Below are 10,000 nucleotides of genomic sequence, written 5' to 3' on the forward strand. Positions count from 1 at the left end.
AAGGCAGGTAAAGGTTGTGGATAAAAGTCCGAAGAACCTCGCTACAATTGCCAAAATCTTTCCGCTGCCATTCAAAAATGGACTACTCCTCCACACCTCCTCCCGTCCATGCCAAACGGCGTTTTCTCTCAACTTTGGCATGCTCGGAGAGAAAAAAAAGGCAGGTAAAGGTTGTGGATAAAAAAGTAAAAAATTGCCAAAATACTTTCTGGGCCCTCAAAAAAAGGCCTACTCCTCAACGCCTGCTCCCGTCCATGCCGAACCGCGTTTTCTATCAACTTTGGCATGCTCGGAGAGAGAAAAAAGGAAAAAAAGAAAAAAAAGGTCCAGTAAAGGTTGTGGATAAAAGTAACCGGCTTTGGAGAATTGCCTGAATCCTTCCGGCGCTGTGAAAAAAAAAGACCAAAAAAAAGACCTGGTCGTCAACGCCTGCTCCTGTCCATGCCAAACGGCGTTTTCCTCTCAACTTTGGCATGCTCGCTGAGGAAAAGGCAGGTAAAGGTTGTGGATAAAAAGTAAACGCGCTGTGGAGAATTGCCCAAATCGTTCAGGCGCCGTGAAAAAAAGAAAGACGTAGTCGTCAACGTCTGGTCCCGTCAATGGCGAAGGGCGTTTTCTCTCAACTTTGGCATGCTCGCTGAGGAAAAGGCAGGTAAAGGTTGTGGATAAAAGTCCGAAGAACCTCGCTACAATTGCCAAAATCTTTCCGCTGCCATTCAAAAATGGACTACTCCTCCACACCTCCTCCCGTCCATGCCAAACGGCGTTTTCTCTCAACTTTGGCATGCTCGGAGAGAAAAAAAGGCAGGTAAAGGTTGTGGATAAAAAAGTAAAAAATTGCCAAAATACTTTCTGGGCCCTCAAAAAAAGGCCTACTCCTCAACGCCTGCTCCCGTCCATGCCGAACCGCGTTTTCTATCAACTTTGGCATGCTCGGAGAGAGAAAAAAGGAAAAAAAGAAAAAAAAGGTCCAGTAAAGGTTGTGGATAAAAGTAACCGGCTTTGGAGAATTGCCTGAATCCTTCCGGCGCTGTGAAAAAAAAAGACCAAAAAAAAGACCTGGTCGTCAACGCCTGCTCCTGTCCATGCCAAACGGCGTTTTCCTCTCAACTTTGGCATGCTCGCTGAGGAAAAGGCAGGTAAAGGTTGTGGATAAAAAGTAAACGCGCTGTGGAGAATTGCCCAAATCGTTCAGGCGCCGTGAAAAAAAGAAAGACGTAGTCGTCAACGTCTGGTCCCGTCAATGGCGAAGGGCGTTTTCTCTCAACTTTGGCATGCTCGCTGAGGAAAAGGCAGGTAAAGGTTGTGGATAAAAGTCCGAAGAACCTCGCTACAATTGCCAAAATCTTTCCGCTGCCATTCAAAAATGGACTACTCCTCCACACCTCCTCCCGTCCATGCCAAACGGCGTTTTCTCTCAACTTTGGCATGCTCGGAGAGAAAAAAAGGCAGGTAAAGGTTGTGGATAAAAAAGTAAAAAATTGCCAAAATACTTTCTGGGCCCTCAAAAAAAGGCCTACTCCTCAACGCCTGCTCCCGTCCATGCCGAACCGCGTTTTCTATCAACTTTGGCATGCTCGGAGAGAGAAAAAAGGAAAAAAAGAAAAAAAAGGTCCAGTAAAGGTTGTGGATAAAAGTAACCGGCTTTGGAGAATTGCCTGAATCCTTCCGGCGCTGTGAAAAAAAAAGACCAAAAAAAAGACCTGGTCGTCAACGCCTGCTCCTGTCCATGCCAAACGGCGTTTTCCTCTCAACTTTGGCATGCTCGCTGAGGAAAAGGCAGGTAAAGGTTGTGGATAAAAAGTAAACGCGCTGTGGAGAATTGCCCAAATCGTTCAGGCGCCGTGAAAAAAAGAAAGACGTAGTCGTCAACGTCTGGTCCCGTCAATGGCGAAGGGCGTTTTCTCTCAACTTTGGCATGCTCGCTGAGGAAAAGGCAGGTAAAGGTTGTGGATAAAAGTCCGAAGAACCTCGCTACAATTGCCAAAATCTTTCCGCTGCCATTCAAAAATGGACTACTCCTCCACACCTCCTCCCGTCCATGCCAAACGGCGTTTTCTCTCAACTTTGGCATGCTCGGAGAGAAAAAAAGGCAGGTAAAGGTTGTGGATAAAAAAGTAAAAAATTGCCAAAATACTTTCTGGGCCCTCAAAAAAAGGCCTACTCCTCAACGCCTGCTCCCGTCCATGCCGAACCGCGTTTTCTATCAACTTTGGCATGCTCGGAGAGAGAAAAAAGGAAAAAAAGAAAAAAAAGGTCCAGTAAAGGTTGTGGATAAAAGTAACCGGCTTTGGAGAATTGCCTGAATCCTTCCGGCGCTGTGAAAAAAAAAGACCAAAAAAAAGACCTGGTCGTCAACGCCTGCTCCTGTCCATGCCAAACGGCGTTTTCCTCTCAACTTTGGCATGCTCGCTGAGGAAAAGGCAGGTAAAGGTTGTGGATAAAAAGTAAACGCGCTGTGGAGAATTGCCCAAATCGTTCAGGCGCCGTGAAAAAAAGAAAGACGTAGTCGTCAACGTCTGGTCCCGTCAATGGCGAAGGGCGTTTTCTCTCAACTTTGGCATGCTCGCTGAGGAAAAGGCAGGTAAAGGTTGTGGATAAAAGTCCGAAGAACCTCGCTACAATTGCCAAAATCTTTCCGCTGCCATTCAAAAATGGACTACTCCTCCACACCTCCTCCCGTCCATGCCAAACGGCGTTTTCTCTCAACTTTGGCATGCTCGGAGAGAAAAAAAGGCAGGTAAAGGTTGTGGATAAAAAAGTAAAAAATTGCCAAAATACTTTCTGGGCCCTCAAAAAAAGGCCTACTCCTCAACGCCTGCTCCCGTCCATGCCGAACCGCGTTTTCTATCAACTTTGGCATGCTCGGAGAGAGAAAAAAGGAAAAAAAGAAAAAAAAGGTCCAGTAAAGGTTGTGGATAAAAGTAACCGGCTTTGGAGAATTGCCTGAATCCTTCCGGCGCTGTGAAAAAAAAAGACCAAAAAAAAGACCTGGTCGTCAACGCCTGCTCCTGTCCATGCCAAACGGCGTTTTCCTCTCAACTTTGGCATGCTCGCTGAGGAAAAGGCAGGTAAAGGTTGTGGATAAAAAGTAAACGCGCTGTGGAGAATTGCCCAAATCGTTCAGGCGCCGTGAAAAAAAGAAAGACGTAGTCGTCAACGTCTGGTCCCGTCAATGGCGAAGGGCGTTTTCTCTCAACTTTGGCATGCTCGCTGAGGAAAAGGCAGGTAAAGGTTGTGGATAAAAGTCCGAAGAACCTCGCTACAATTGCCAAAATCTTTCCGCTGCCATTCAAAAATGGACTACTCCTCCACACCTCCTCCCGTCCATGCCAAACGGCGTTTTCTCTCAACTTTGGCATGCTCGGAGAGAAAAAAAGGCAGGTAAAGGTTGTGGATAAAAAAGTAAAAAATTGCCAAAATACTTTCTGGGCCCTCAAAAAAAGGCCTACTCCTCAACGCCTGCTCCCGTCCATGCCGAACCGCGTTTTCTATCAACTTTGGCATGCTCGGAGAGAGAAAAAAGGAAAAAAAGAAAAAAAAGGTCCAGTAAAGGTTGTGGATAAAAGTAACCGGCTTTGGAGAATTGCCTGAATCCTTCCGGCGCTGTGAAAAAAAAAGACCAAAAAAAAGACCTGGTCGTCAACGCCTGCTCCTGTCCATGCCAAACGGCGTTTTCCTCTCAACTTTGGCATGCTCGCTGAGGAAAAGGCAGGTAAAGGTTGTGGATAAAAAGTAAACGCGCTGTGGAGAATTGCCCAAATCGTTCAGGCGCCGTGAAAAAAAGAAAGACGTAGTCGTCAACGTCTGGTCCCGTCAATGGCGAAGGGCGTTTTCTCTCAACTTTGGCATGCTCGCTGAGGAAAAGGCAGGTAAAGGTTGTGGATAAAAGTCCGAAGAACCTCGCTACAATTGCCAAAATCTTTCCGCTGCCATTCAAAAATGGACTACTCCTCCACACCTCCTCCCGTCCATGCCAAACGGCGTTTTCTCTCAACTTTGGCATGCTCGGAGAGAAAAAAAGGCAGGTAAAGGTTGTGGATAAAAAAGTAAAAAATTGCCAAAATACTTTCTGGGCCCTCAAAAAAAGGCCTACTCCTCAACGCCTGCTCCCGTCCATGCCGAACCGCGTTTTCTATCAACTTTGGCATGCTCGGAGAGAGAAAAAAGGAAAAAAAGAAAAAAAAGGTCCAGTAAAGGTTGTGGATAAAAGTAACCGGCTTTGGAGAATTGCCTGAATCCTTCCGGCGCTGTGAAAAAAAAAGACCAAAAAAAAGACCTGGTCGTCAACGCCTGCTCCTGTCCATGCCAAACGGCGTTTTCCTCTCAACTTTGGCATGCTCGCTGAGGAAAAGGCAGGTAAAGGTTGTGGATAAAAAGTAAACGCGCTGTGGAGAATTGCCCAAATCGTTCAGGCGCCGTGAAAAAAAGAAAGACGTAGTCGTCAACGTCTGGTCCCGTCAATGGCGAAGGGCGTTTTCTCTCAACTTTGGCATGCTCGCTGAGGAAAAGGCAGGTAAAGGTTGTGGATAAAAGTCCGAAGAACCTCGCTACAATTGCCAAAATCTTTCCGCTGCCATTCAAAAATGGACTACTCCTCCACACCTCCTCCCGTCCATGCCAAACGGCGTTTTCTCTCAACTTTGGCATGCTCGGAGAGAAAAAAAGGCAGGTAAAGGTTGTGGATAAAAAAGTAAAAAATTGCCAAAATACTTTCTGGGCCCTCAAAAAAAGGCCTACTCCTCAACGCCTGCTCCCGTCCATGCCGAACCGCGTTTTCTATCAACTTTGGCATGCTCGGAGAGAGAAAAAAGGAAAAAAAGAAAAAAAAGGTCCAGTAAAGGTTGTGGATAAAAGTAACCGGCTTTGGAGAATTGCCTGAATCCTTCCGGCGCTGTGAAAAAAAAAGACCAAAAAAAAGACCTGGTCGTCAACGCCTGCTCCTGTCCATGCCAAACGGCGTTTTCCTCTCAACTTTGGCATGCTCGCTGAGGAAAAGGCAGGTAAAGGTTGTGGATAAAAAGTAAACGCGCTGTGGAGAATTGCCCAAATCGTTCAGGCGCCGTGAAAAAAAGAAAGACGTAGTCGTCAACGTCTGGTCCCGTCAATGGCGAAGGGCGTTTTCTCTCAACTTTGGCATGCTCGCTGAGGAAAAGGCAGGTAAAGGTTGTGGATAAAAGTCCGAAGAACCTCGCTACAATTGCCAAAATCTTTCCGCTGCCATTCAAAAATGGACTACTCCTCCACACCTCCTCCCGTCCATGCCAAACGGCGTTTTCTCTCAACTTTGGCATGCTCGGAGAGAAAAAAAGGCAGGTAAAGGTTGTGGATAAAAAAGTAAAAAATTGCCAAAATACTTTCTGGGCCCTCAAAAAAAGGCCTACTCCTCAACGCCTGCTCCCGTCCATGCCGAACCGCGTTTTCTATCAACTTTGGCATGCTCGGAGAGAGAAAAAAGGAAAAAAAGAAAAAAAAGGTCCAGTAAAGGTTGTGGATAAAAGTAACCGGCTTTGGAGAATTGCCTGAATCCTTCCGGCGCTGTGAAAAAAAAAGACCAAAAAAAAGACCTGGTCGTCAACGCCTGCTCCTGTCCATGCCAAACGGCGTTTTCCTCTCAACTTTGGCATGCTCGCTGAGGAAAAGGCAGGTAAAGGTTGTGGATAAAAAGTAAACGCGCTGTGGAGAATTGCCCAAATCGTTCAGGCGCCGTGAAAAAAAGAAAGACGTAGTCGTCAACGTCTGGTCCCGTCAATGGCGAAGGGCGTTTTCTCTCAACTTTGGCATGCTCGCTGAGGAAAAGGCAGGTAAAGGTTGTGGATAAAAGTCCGAAGAACCTCGCTACAATTGCCAAAATCTTTCCGCTGCCATTCAAAAATGGACTACTCCTCCACACCTCCTCCCGTCCATGCCAAACGGCGTTTTCTCTCAACTTTGGCATGCTCGGAGAGAAAAAAAGGCAGGTAAAGGTTGTGGATAAAAAAGTAAAAAATTGCCAAAATACTTTCTGGGCCCTCAAAAAAAGGCCTACTCCTCAACGCCTGCTCCCGTCCATGCCGAACCGCGTTTTCTATCAACTTTGGCATGCTCGGAGAGAGAAAAAAGGAAAAAAAGAAAAAAAAGGTCCAGTAAAGGTTGTGGATAAAAGTAACCGGCTTTGGAGAATTGCCTGAATCCTTCCGGCGCTGTGAAAAAAAAAGACCAAAAAAAAGACCTGGTCGTCAACGCCTGCTCCTGTCCATGCCAAACGGCGTTTTCCTCTCAACTTTGGCATGCTCGCTGAGGAAAAGGCAGGTAAAGGTTGTGGATAAAAAGTAAACGCGCTGTGGAGAATTGCCCAAATCGTTCAGGCGCCGTGAAAAAAAGAAAGACGTAGTCGTCAACGTCTGGTCCCGTCAATGGCGAAGGGCGTTTTCTCTCAACTTTGGCATGCTCGCTGAGGAAAAGGCAGGTAAAGGTTGTGGATAAAAGTCCGAAGAACCTCGCTACAATTGCCAAAATCTTTCCGCTGCCATTCAAAAATGGACTACTCCTCCACACCTCCTCCCGTCCATGCCAAACGGCGTTTTCTCTCAACTTTGGCATGCTCGGAGAGAAAAAAAGGCAGGTAAAGGTTGTGGATAAAAAAGTAAAAAATTGCCAAAATACTTTCTGGGCCCTCAAAAAAAGGCCTACTCCTCAACGCCTGCTCCCGTCCATGCCGAACCGCGTTTTCTATCAACTTTGGCATGCTCGGAGAGAGAAAAAAGGAAAAAAAGAAAAAAAAGGTCCAGTAAAGGTTGTGGATAAAAGTAACCGGCTTTGGAGAATTGCCTGAATCCTTCCGGCGCTGTGAAAAAAAAAGACCAAAAAAAAGACCTGGTCGTCAACGCCTGCTCCTGTCCATGCCAAACGGCGTTTTCCTCTCAACTTTGGCATGCTCGCTGAGGAAAAGGCAGGTAAAGGTTGTGGATAAAAAGTAAACGCGCTGTGGAGAATTGCCCAAATCGTTCAGGCGCCGTGAAAAAAAGAAAGACGTAGTCGTCAACGTCTGGTCCCGTCAATGGCGAAGGGCGTTTTCTCTCAACTTTGGCATGCTCGCTGAGGAAAAGGCAGGTAAAGGTTGTGGATAAAAGTCCGAAGAACCTCGCTACAATTGCCAAAATCTTTCCGCTGCCATTCAAAAATGGACTACTCCTCCACACCTCCTCCCGTCCATGCCAAACGGCGTTTTCTCTCAACTTTGGCATGCTCGGAGAGAAAAAAAGGCAGGTAAAGGTTGTGGATAAAAAAGTAAAAAATTGCCAAAATACTTTCTGGGCCCTCAAAAAAAGGCCTACTCCTCAACGCCTGCTCCCGTCCATGCCGAACCGCGTTTTCTATCAACTTTGGCATGCTCGGAGAGAGAAAAAAGGAAAAAAAGAAAAAAAAGGTCCAGTAAAGGTTGTGGATAAAAGTAACCGGCTTTGGAGAATTGCCTGAATCCTTCCGGCGCTGTGAAAAAAAAAGACCAAAAAAAAGACCTGGTCGTCAACGCCTGCTCCTGTCCATGCCAAACGGCGTTTTCCTCTCAACTTTGGCATGCTCGCTGAGGAAAAGGCAGGTAAAGGTTGTGGATAAAAAGTAAACGCGCTGTGGAGAATTGCCCAAATCGTTCAGGCGCCGTGAAAAAAAGAAAGACGTAGTCGTCAACGTCTGGTCCCGTCAATGGCGAAGGGCGTTTTCTCTCAACTTTGGCATGCTCGCTGAGGAAAAGGCAGGTAAAGGTTGTGGATAAAAGTCCGAAGAACCTCGCTACAATTGCCAAAATCTTTCCGCTGCCATTCAAAAATGGACTACTCCTCCACACCTCCTCCCGTCCATGCCAAACGGCGTTTTCTCTCAACTTTGGCATGCTCGGAGAGAAAAAAAGGCAGGTAAAGGTTGTGGATAAAAAAGTAAAAAATTGCCAAAATACTTTCTGGGCCCTCAAAAAAAGGCCTACTCCTCAACGCCTGCTCCCGTCCATGCCGAACCGCGTTTTCTATCAACTTTGGCATGCTCGGAGAGAGAAAAAAGGAAAAAAAGAAAAAAAAGGTCCAGTAAAGGTTGTGGATAAAAGTAACCGGCTTTGGAGAATTGCCTGAATCCTTCCGGCGCTGTGAAAAAAAAAGACCAAAAAAAAGACCTGGTCGTCAACGCCTGCTCCTGTCCATGCCAAACGGCGTTTTCCTCTCAACTTTGGCATGCTCGCTGAGGAAAAGGCAGGTAAAGGTTGTGGATAAAAAGTAAACGCGCTGTGGAGAATTGCCCAAATCGTTCAGGCGCCGTGAAAAAAAGAAAGACGTAGTCGTCAACGTCTGGTCCCGTCAATGGCGAAGGGCGTTTTCTCTCAACTTTGGCATGCTCGCTGAGGAAAAGGCAGGTAAAGGTTGTGGATAAAAGTCCGAAGAACCTCGCTACAATTGCCAAAATCTTTCCGCTGCCATTCAAAAATGGACTACTCCTCCACACCTCCTCCCGTCCATGCCAAACGGCGTTTTCTCTCAACTTTGGCATGCTCGGAGAGAAAAAAAGGCAGGTAAAGGTTGTGGATAAAAAAGTAAAAAATTGCCAAAATACTTTCTGGGCCCTCAAAAAAAGGCCTACTCCTCAACGCCTGCTCCCGTCCATGCCGAACCGCGTTTTCTATCAACTTTGGCATGCTCGGAGAGAGAAAAAAGGAAAAAAAGAAAAAAAAGGTCCAGTAAAGGTTGTGGATAAAAGTAACCGGCTTTGGAGAATTGCCTGAATCCTTCCGGCGCTGTGAAAAAAAAAGACCAAAAAAAAGACCTGGTCGTCAACGCCTGCTCCTGTCCATGCCAAACGGCGTTTTCCTCTCAACTTTGGCATGCTCGCTGAGGAAAAGGCAGGTAAAGGTTGTGGATAAAAAGTAAACGCGCTGTGGAGAATTGCCCAAATCGTTCAGGCGCCGTGAAAAAAAGAAAGACGTAGTCGTCAACGTCTGGTCCCGTCAATGGCGAAGGGCGTTTTCTCTCAACTTTGGCATGCTCGCTGAGGAAAAGGCAGGTAAAGGTTGTGGATAAAAGTCCGAAGAACCTCGCTACAATTGCCAAAATCTTTCCGCTGCCATTCAAAAATGGACTACTCCTCCACACCTCCTCCCGTCCATGCCAAACGGCGTTTTCTCTCAACTTTGGCATGCTCGGAGAGAAAAAAAGGCAGGTAAAGGTTGTGGATAAAAAAGTAAAAAATTGCCAAAATACTTTCTGGGCCCTCAAAAAAAGGCCTACTCCTCAACGCCTGCTCCCGTCCATGCCGAACCGCGTTTTCTATCAACTTTGGCATGCTCGGAGAGAGAAAAAAGGAAAAAAAGAAAAAAAAGGTCCAGTAAAGGTTGTGGATAAAAGTAACCGGCTTTGGAGAATTGCCTGAATCCTTCCGGCGCTGTGAAAAAAAAAGACCAAAAAAAAGACCTGGTCGTCAACGCCTGCTCCTGTCCATGCCAAACGGCGTTTTCCTCTCAACTTTGGCATGCTCGCTGAGGAAAAGGCAGGTAAAGGTTGTGGATAAAAAGTAAACGCGCTGTGGAGAATTGCCCAAATCGTTCAGGCGCCGTGAAAAAAAGAAAGACGTAGTCGTCAACGTCTGGTCCCGTCAATGGCGAAGGGCGTTTTCTCTCAACTTTGGCATGCTCGCTGAGGAAAAGGCAGGTAAAGGTTGTGGATAAAAGTCCGAAGAACCTCGCTACAATTGCCAAAATCTTTCCGCTGCCATTCAAAAATGGACTACTCCTCCACACCTCCTCCCGTCCATGCCAAACGGCGTTTTCTCTCAACTTTGGCATGCTCGGAGAGAAAAAAAGGCAGGTAAAGGTTGTGGATAAAAAAGTAAAAAATTGCCAAAATACTTTCTGGGCCCTCAAAAAAAGGCCTACTCCTCAACGCCTGCTCCCGTCCATGCCGAACCGCGTTTTCTATCAACTTTGGCATGCTCGGAGAGAGAAAAAAGGAAAAAAAGAAAAAAAAGGTCCAGTAAAGGTTGT

The sequence above is a fragment of the Babylonia areolata genome, unplaced genomic scaffold, assembly GCF_041734735.1.
Source record: "Babylonia areolata isolate BAREFJ2019XMU unplaced genomic scaffold, ASM4173473v1 tig00055119, whole genome shotgun sequence".
NCBI classification, from domain to species: domain Eukaryota; kingdom Metazoa; phylum Mollusca; class Gastropoda; order Neogastropoda; family Buccinidae; genus Babylonia; species Babylonia areolata.